The sequence below is a fragment of the Ornithodoros turicata genome, chromosome 4 (genome assembly GCF_037126465.1).
Source record: "Ornithodoros turicata isolate Travis chromosome 4, ASM3712646v1, whole genome shotgun sequence".
Taxonomy (NCBI): domain Eukaryota; kingdom Metazoa; phylum Arthropoda; class Arachnida; order Ixodida; family Argasidae; genus Ornithodoros; species Ornithodoros turicata.
In genome coordinates, this window is record NC_088204.1 from 52153679 (window position 1) to 52161055 (window position 7377).

Genomic DNA, 7377 nt, shown 5'->3' on the forward strand with positions numbered 1-7377 from the left:
TTTATGGTTTGCATAAATGCAAAATAAAGTGAGTCTGCTTTTGAGTGGCAGCATCTAACCAATACTTTCCTGGGGTGCTTTATTTTTACTATTCACATGCAATTCATGACCAATTTTCAAAGTAAATAGGGTAACTACACTACAAAGGGTTAAATTTATTTGGCTGTTTGTATGCAGAGCACAATTTCACATTAATACGACAAATAATCCTACATCATTTGTCTACCCCGCCAGTGTGCACAGTTTTATGACTACTGAACCTTGATGTTGGGACTTTGCAAGTTTGCTAACACACAACACATGTGAAATATGTTGTCAATGTGTGGCAGGAGCGTTACTGGAACCTGAGTGTTTAAGATGTTGAATATTTTGATCCTCTGTATGACTCGCTCCACGTGAATACGAACTTGTGCAATATTATTAGAGCCTGAAGTTTACGGGAAATATTTTTTTCTAAATTCGGGGGGTAAAAATCGGGTAAATAAACATGTGCACTAAATCCATGCGAATTCGGGTGAGAAAACTCCCGATATGCTAAATTCGGGGAGAAATCGGGCTCAGTTATTCAAACTAGCTGTAATTGTTTGGTACAAACGGTGATGTAACTGCATTTGCTGCCAAACAAGTAAGTTAATGCATTCCTACAGACATCCCAGTGAGGGGAATTTGCCAGGTAAAAATCGGGTTTCACCCTAAAGGGTGAACCTTCAATTCGGGGTGCAAATTCGGGGAAGAATCAGGTAAAACCCTAAAACTTCAGGCTCTAAATATTATACGTGGTCCTCATCTCTTCTTCACTAAATTGACCTCCACTTGAGAACGGAGGCATCACTAGTACGGCATCCAGGTTTTTCATGTCTGTCCTTATCCCAGGGAAGCCCTTGTCACTAAGAATAACATCTCCTCTCTGTACATGATTTAAAAATCCAGAGTTGACAGTAATGAATGAGTCAGTTGCCCGTCCACCATATGCCTATGAAATGAATGCAACCATCCCATTTGGGAGAACACCAACAAGGAATTTAACTGTGTAACCATTTTTAAAGGCTGAAAACAGGGCACGTTGTTGTTGCACTGTTGGAGGTGTTTCCGTTCGGATCTCAGTGCAGTCTAAGATAAATGTACACGAGGGATACTGAAGCTTGAAACAAGGTGGACTTGCAGACAGTATAGATGCACGGCTGGGAACAAATATCCAATCTCTTGTTGCACTTGCTAGTTTGTAAAGTACCGTAGAATCTCGATGATACGAATCTCACGGGGTAGCGGAAAAAATTCGTATCACTCGAAATTCGTATCAAACGAATTAAACCAAAATAAAAATTGAGGCAAGAAAATAGACAGTGACTGTTCATTTTCCGTTACTGTCAGTGAAAGAGGTCGGTGGTGGTGGTGGTGGTGGTGGTGATAGGGCTTGCCGTTGTTGGCCTCACGTATGTGGGCAACGTCACGACTCACGCCCTGGGGGAATGTGCGTCCTGGGCCGACTTCTAGGTCGGTCTAGGGTCGGTCGTAACGCTCTTGTGCCTCCGTTTTTGGCCAATGCTGACCAAATTCGCGAGATGATTCAAAAGTCACGTGCTTTCCAACCACTCGCGAGTCGCGCGACACTGTTCTAAAGCGAGCTTCTCCTAAAGCACGCAGGCGTTAGGTGAAGCCGACTTGCGGAATGATGAATGTTGCAGAAGTTGTCCTGATATGTTCCCTCCACGTGTTCTGGGTCGCTATTTTCCGCCAGAGCGATTTCACACAGCTTCGCGGTTTATTGCTGCGAGGGGGGTAAAAAGGTCAAAACAGAGATAAGGTGATAAGGTTCCGGGAAGTGCAGTCCCTTTGATCTTATCTCCTCCACCACCACCAAAGGGAAAGTCATTGCTTGCGTTGCGCAACATGATGTAAGGGAGTTCGTAGTGAAGATCGCCCACCCTTTTCGAAAGAAGGAGCAGCGTGACTCACGTGCTCTCGCGTCACGGGGGAACGACCTCTGTCGCATCCTCGGCTCGTTCGTATCATCCGTAAAGGCAAGATAACGCGTTCGTATCATCCGAACTCGAATACATTGGAAGAATAGGCATTCCGGCCGGGACCCGAAAAGAATTCGTATCATCCGTGATCGTATCATCGAGATTCTACTGTACAAACTGGAATATTCGAGATGCTGTGGATGGATGGATGCCAAACAGAAAACTGAGTGATACAAACGATATGCCTAATTTCAATTTCATAAGGAACAGCAGCAACTTATTTGGAAGGCTTATATCACCCTCACGCACTGTAGCTGCAGTTTGCAGTACACTGAGGAGGAGAGCAAACACAGCAGCTGACACGTTTGTGAGCCCATGAAGTGCATCAGAATTGTATGCCACACTTTCGTATCCTGCAAACCAACATTGTCTTTCTGTTGGCTCGGATGAACTGGACACTGTTGCAATTGCTGCAGGGGATGTAGATGCATCTCTTGTAGTCTTGTGCAAGATTTGTGATGCTACTCCATCACTAGTTATTGTGCATAGAAAAACTGAAAATGAGGCTGCGATGGTTGTCCCGCACAAAGGCATTGACTGGTCATCTTCAGTTTGTGTCCCCTGCAGAAAACGAAAGAATAGAACCATGTTATGTGGGTAAAGGAGCTTACAAACACGGAAGTTCCTTCACAGTCAAGCATAGTACACGTGTAGTCTAAAGGGTCTGTGTTGTCCAGTGAGGAGTTCGTGTCCTCAGCTTCAGGCAGTGCCATGTGTTGTGTTTCATCAAGAACCTGTACATCGGCCAATAGCTGCATTGATTGTATGTGTCGCTTGCTCCACCTAAGCATAGTATAAGGAAAGGAGTCTTCATTCAAATAGTGCACAAGCAAACTTTGCCACGGTGTGCTCAAGAGTGTGTTCAAGGAATTTTGACAACTTAACTCTATCTTGCAACAAAAACAGGAGCAGATAATACCTTTCGTGCCTTCCCCGAGCGCACTGCAGGTCCCTCATTCTTTGCCGATACGCATCTGGAAATATCGTGGGGATGTATCAGGGGCTGTTTGTGCTGTCACTTTTACGACCGCCAACGAAATGCGCGCTGCAGATTACGCTTTGTTTCTTCGGCTTCCACGAGCTGCCGTCTGGGCTGAATGAATGAATACGGTAGTCAGAAAACGATATTTGACCACAAAGAAGTTTAGTGGAGAATGCTACATAAATGGATACACTTACTTGGCCCTGCGCACGGCAGTTACCCAACGCTCTTTTCTTTCTTTCTCGTACGGCTTGCCGGGAAAGGAGTAGAAGATGACAGGTGTTTCCGCATTTCTGGAGTCCCACTGATTGTTATGGCATTCATATACGCAGCAAAACTTTCCCTTTGACGACCATCGTAGCCTAGGCGGGACGTTTTCCATGGCGAAGAACGCGCTGCCACGCTCCAAACAGGCGATGACAACCGGGAAGCGCCGGAAAGCTACAGTTAGCAAATGCCTGCCGCGGCGCTGGCTGTCCAATGAAGTTTGAGTGCGTCGTGCCTATACCACGTCGGCGCAAATGGCGCAAATACCCAATTTGGTTTTCTGCTCTCACACGCAGTTATCTTAGCAAAATGAGATATTTTCATAGAAGATTTAAGACAATTGGAAGGGCGTTTGACCATGAACAATTTGCTGTTTTTCGGCGGCTCTTCAAGAAGTCTGCTGACTCAGACCGTAATGCGTATTTGGAAGGGATTCAAGATGACGTAAAAAGCAATCCTCGTTCCACGTCGTATTAAATTTTCCTACAACAAAAGCAATCCTCGTAATTTTTGGACCTGGCGTAAGCAATGTAAGCGTGAGAATGCTAGCACTATGTCTCTGTTTGACGGTAATGTGATGCAATGCAATCCGCCTGTCATCTGTGCTTTATGACTCGGCCAGCACAGATTCTGCCTTTTCTTTTACGCAAATGCACGGTGATCATCTGTCCTCGTTTGTTATTACTGAGAATATGATGTCCACAATTCAATTCGTAAACTAAAGCCCACAACGACACCGGGACCAGACGGTATCCCCGCTATTTTCCTTAAAGTTTATCGTGACATCCTTTCGCCTGTGCTCGTATTCATATTCAATCTTTCTCTTAAACGAAATACTTTTCCGCAACCATGGAAGTCTTCCCTGGTCATTCCTGTCCATAAATAGGGCAGCCATAACTTTCTTACTAATTATAGACCTATACGTATTTCATGCGCCTGCTCCAAAGTCTTTGAACACATTATTTATATTAATCTGTTCTCGTTCTTTAAGCGCAAAATTGCAGACAGTCAGCATGGCTTTATGCCTGGGAGATCAACAGTCACAAATCTTGTATCATTCATGTCAGTCTGTTGCCCAGCGGTTCTTTCTCGTGGTCAAATGTATGTAATCTATTTTGACGTCTCGAAAGCATTTGACTTAATGAACCATGATCTGCTCCTTCGTAAGCTTGGTTTATACGGTCTTTCTGACTCTCTTGTATGCTTCTTTGCCTCGTACTTACGGCATCGCTTATACTCTGTGTGTGTGTCCGCATCCTACTCTGATACCTATGTTTCTACGTCTGGTGTACCCCAAGGGTCAAATCTCGGACATCTACTGTTTAATATTTTTATTAATGATCTTGTATCATGTGTTAAACATTCCACCATGCTACAGTATGCTGATGACTTCAAAATAATGAAAAGCATAACCTCGCCTTCTGATTGCTTACTGCTTCAGGATGGTGTTTACAGTGTTATTTCTTGATGTACTTCTAATTTCCTCAAAATCAACACGTCAAAAACTAAAGTTATCTCATTCACGCGCAAGTCTCAAGTAACCCGATTTCAGTACTTTTCTGATGGCGAAATAGCCCGAGTCGACGGCATTCGTGATCTCGGTGTTGTCTCTGTTGCGAAGCTCCAATTTCATGAGCATGTGAGAGCAATTCGTTCTGCTGCTCTGCGTATGCTTGGTTTGCTCACCTACAGCTGTAAAATGTTTTCTTCTCACACGGTATTTCTAACTCTCTACAAAGCTTGTGTCCTTTCCTGACTTGAATATGCGTCAGTAGTATGGAATGCTTTATGTGCCACCGATATCATACGTCTTGAGGCTATGCAAATGAGGGCACTTCATATTATTCATTCGCGTTTCTTGCGGAATGTCCCTGCATTTTTATCGTATGACTATGACAAGCTTTCAAATTACCTGCACTTGCTTCCTCTTGTTAACCGCCGCCACATTCATGACATGATGTTTCTTTATCAATGTGTGCACTCAATATTTGATTCCCCTCTTCTGTTAGGCCGCCTAAATTTTTGTCTCCCGCGTGCTACCCTGCGGAATCCCCCAACGTTCTATGTCAATCACTGCTGTCCTAATGACCCCCTTACACGATGCCAAATCTTGTTTAACTCGCTCCCTTCATCTCTTGATATTTTTTTCAGCATCATGTACATCATTTAGGTGTCATATCTCTTCTCATTTTTCGGAGATTTCTTTTGTTTGACTTTTTCATATAATTTCCCTTTTGCTGCAGTGCGATTGCATGTGTTTCTCACATTACCGTGCTCTTTTCTCGTTTTCAATTCAAGTCATGTATTTTTTTTTCTTTTCTTCATGCACAGGCTCTTTTGTTTTTGTGTGTGTAACCGCGTAGATCGTGTCTTGTTGTTAGTGCGTATTGTATTACTGTATTTGTATGTATATTGTGTCGATTTGCAGTGCATTGTATTGTATTTGTGTGCCAACATTAGTGTCATCGCGACCGTTCTTGTGCACCAATAAAACATTATTATTAATATATTTACTATCCGAATATGGGTGCTTTAAGGTCTTTATGACCAGTATAAGATCTAAAGATATTTATTCGCCTATATTGGAAAGTACTCAGCCAGCACCATAAAGGTGTCTGTACTAGTGCCACCAGACTGAATGTGTAATGTGCAGAGGTGTGTGCATGTGGAGCTGTATTCCAATGGTAGCAACTGTCGTACTACATATCCTGCATTTTCTTTCTTACAGGGGTATACCGTGTATCAGCCCTGCAGGGGCAGCAAGCTGAGGAACAGAGCCACAACCTCCAAAGAAGTTGGATTGTTTTGAAAGCAGCAGAAGTGTAAGGGAACATTTTACTTGGTAACCAGATACACTTAATGTACTTTGCAATTCAAAGATGTTGTTTTCAGATTGATGATGTTTCTGCAGATTCAACAGACTTGACAGATTTTTCCTACTTTCTGTGTATGTACAATAAATGATCTATCCTGTACTCTGTGACTTGTGTCACACATGCTGCATGCCTTGCAATTTCATTAAAGGAAGACACACACAGTTACACATCCTACGGTGCTGTTCCCACATTTGTGCGATTCAATGCACTCCACACTTCAACCAAAAGCAGACTCTCTCAGGTGGCCGTCAAAATTACGGGAAAGAGCCGGCAACATAGCTGCCATTAAAATCCCTGTAAATTTCACGGCTGCATTTTTTTGTAAGACACAGTAATTTTAACGGGGGAAAACCAGCATTCCGGCTACATCAAAATTACCGTAAATTTAGCGGCAGTACTTCTCCCGAGGTGGCCGTAATTTTAACGGAAAAAGTCCGGCAACATAGCTGCCATTAAAATATACGTAAATTTTACGGTAGTTTTTTTGCAGTGTGGCGTATCAGTAAATCTCGCAGCCGTTAATTTAGTCTTCATGGTTAGTGAAAATAGGTTGACTGCGTAATTGCAAAGTTGTAGAGCACGGTTACGCCCCATTTCGTCCAAACGTTTATTTCGTCCAAGTACTCACAACGTCCAAGTATTTAATTCGTCCGAAAAGAATCGGACGTACTGGACACTTGGACGAAATGAACAGGCGAGGAGAAACTTGCCCAGCGCGTCCAATACCCGTACCGTCCAATAGCTCATTTCGTCCAAATGGGGGAATTCTCAAAGGCTCTGCTCCTTTCGGCAGGCGACTGCCTGGCTGCATTCATGTAAGCACAGGCCATTTTGACACTGGGAGAATAGCAGGTGACTGTATTCATGAAAGCAAATGGATTATCGATCAAACGGGGAATCACAGAAAACAAAAACCCGTTCACAGGACCGCTGACCTACAGTGACCGTCCAGTTAACGATGTGTTGTTTTCTATAACTCTGTTCTCGCTAAGTACCGCGTTTCCCAATGTGAGTGATCTTTCTTGGAAACATCTAGGGATCTGAAAGGAAACTTGCGGCCCTTTGCGTTTACGTAGACTACTTCGAGAGGCAGCGGCTTGCCAACGTTCATCTCTGGAATTATTTTGCGGATGAGGACGATCTCCGCACAAACAATCACGCCGAAGGGTGGCATAATTCGCTGCGCATGAAATTCAAGAGCCAACCCCACATGACGTTTTTGAAGTTC

The 7377-nt window shown here is 43.7% G+C and overlaps 1 pseudogene; it reads right to left on the reverse strand.

The window, feature by feature from the left end:
* Window positions 1-251: 251 nt before the first annotated feature.
* LOC135392435 (uncharacterized) lies at window positions 252-2665 on the reverse strand (annotated as a pseudogene).
* Between the last annotated feature and the right edge of the window lie 4712 nt (window positions 2666-7377).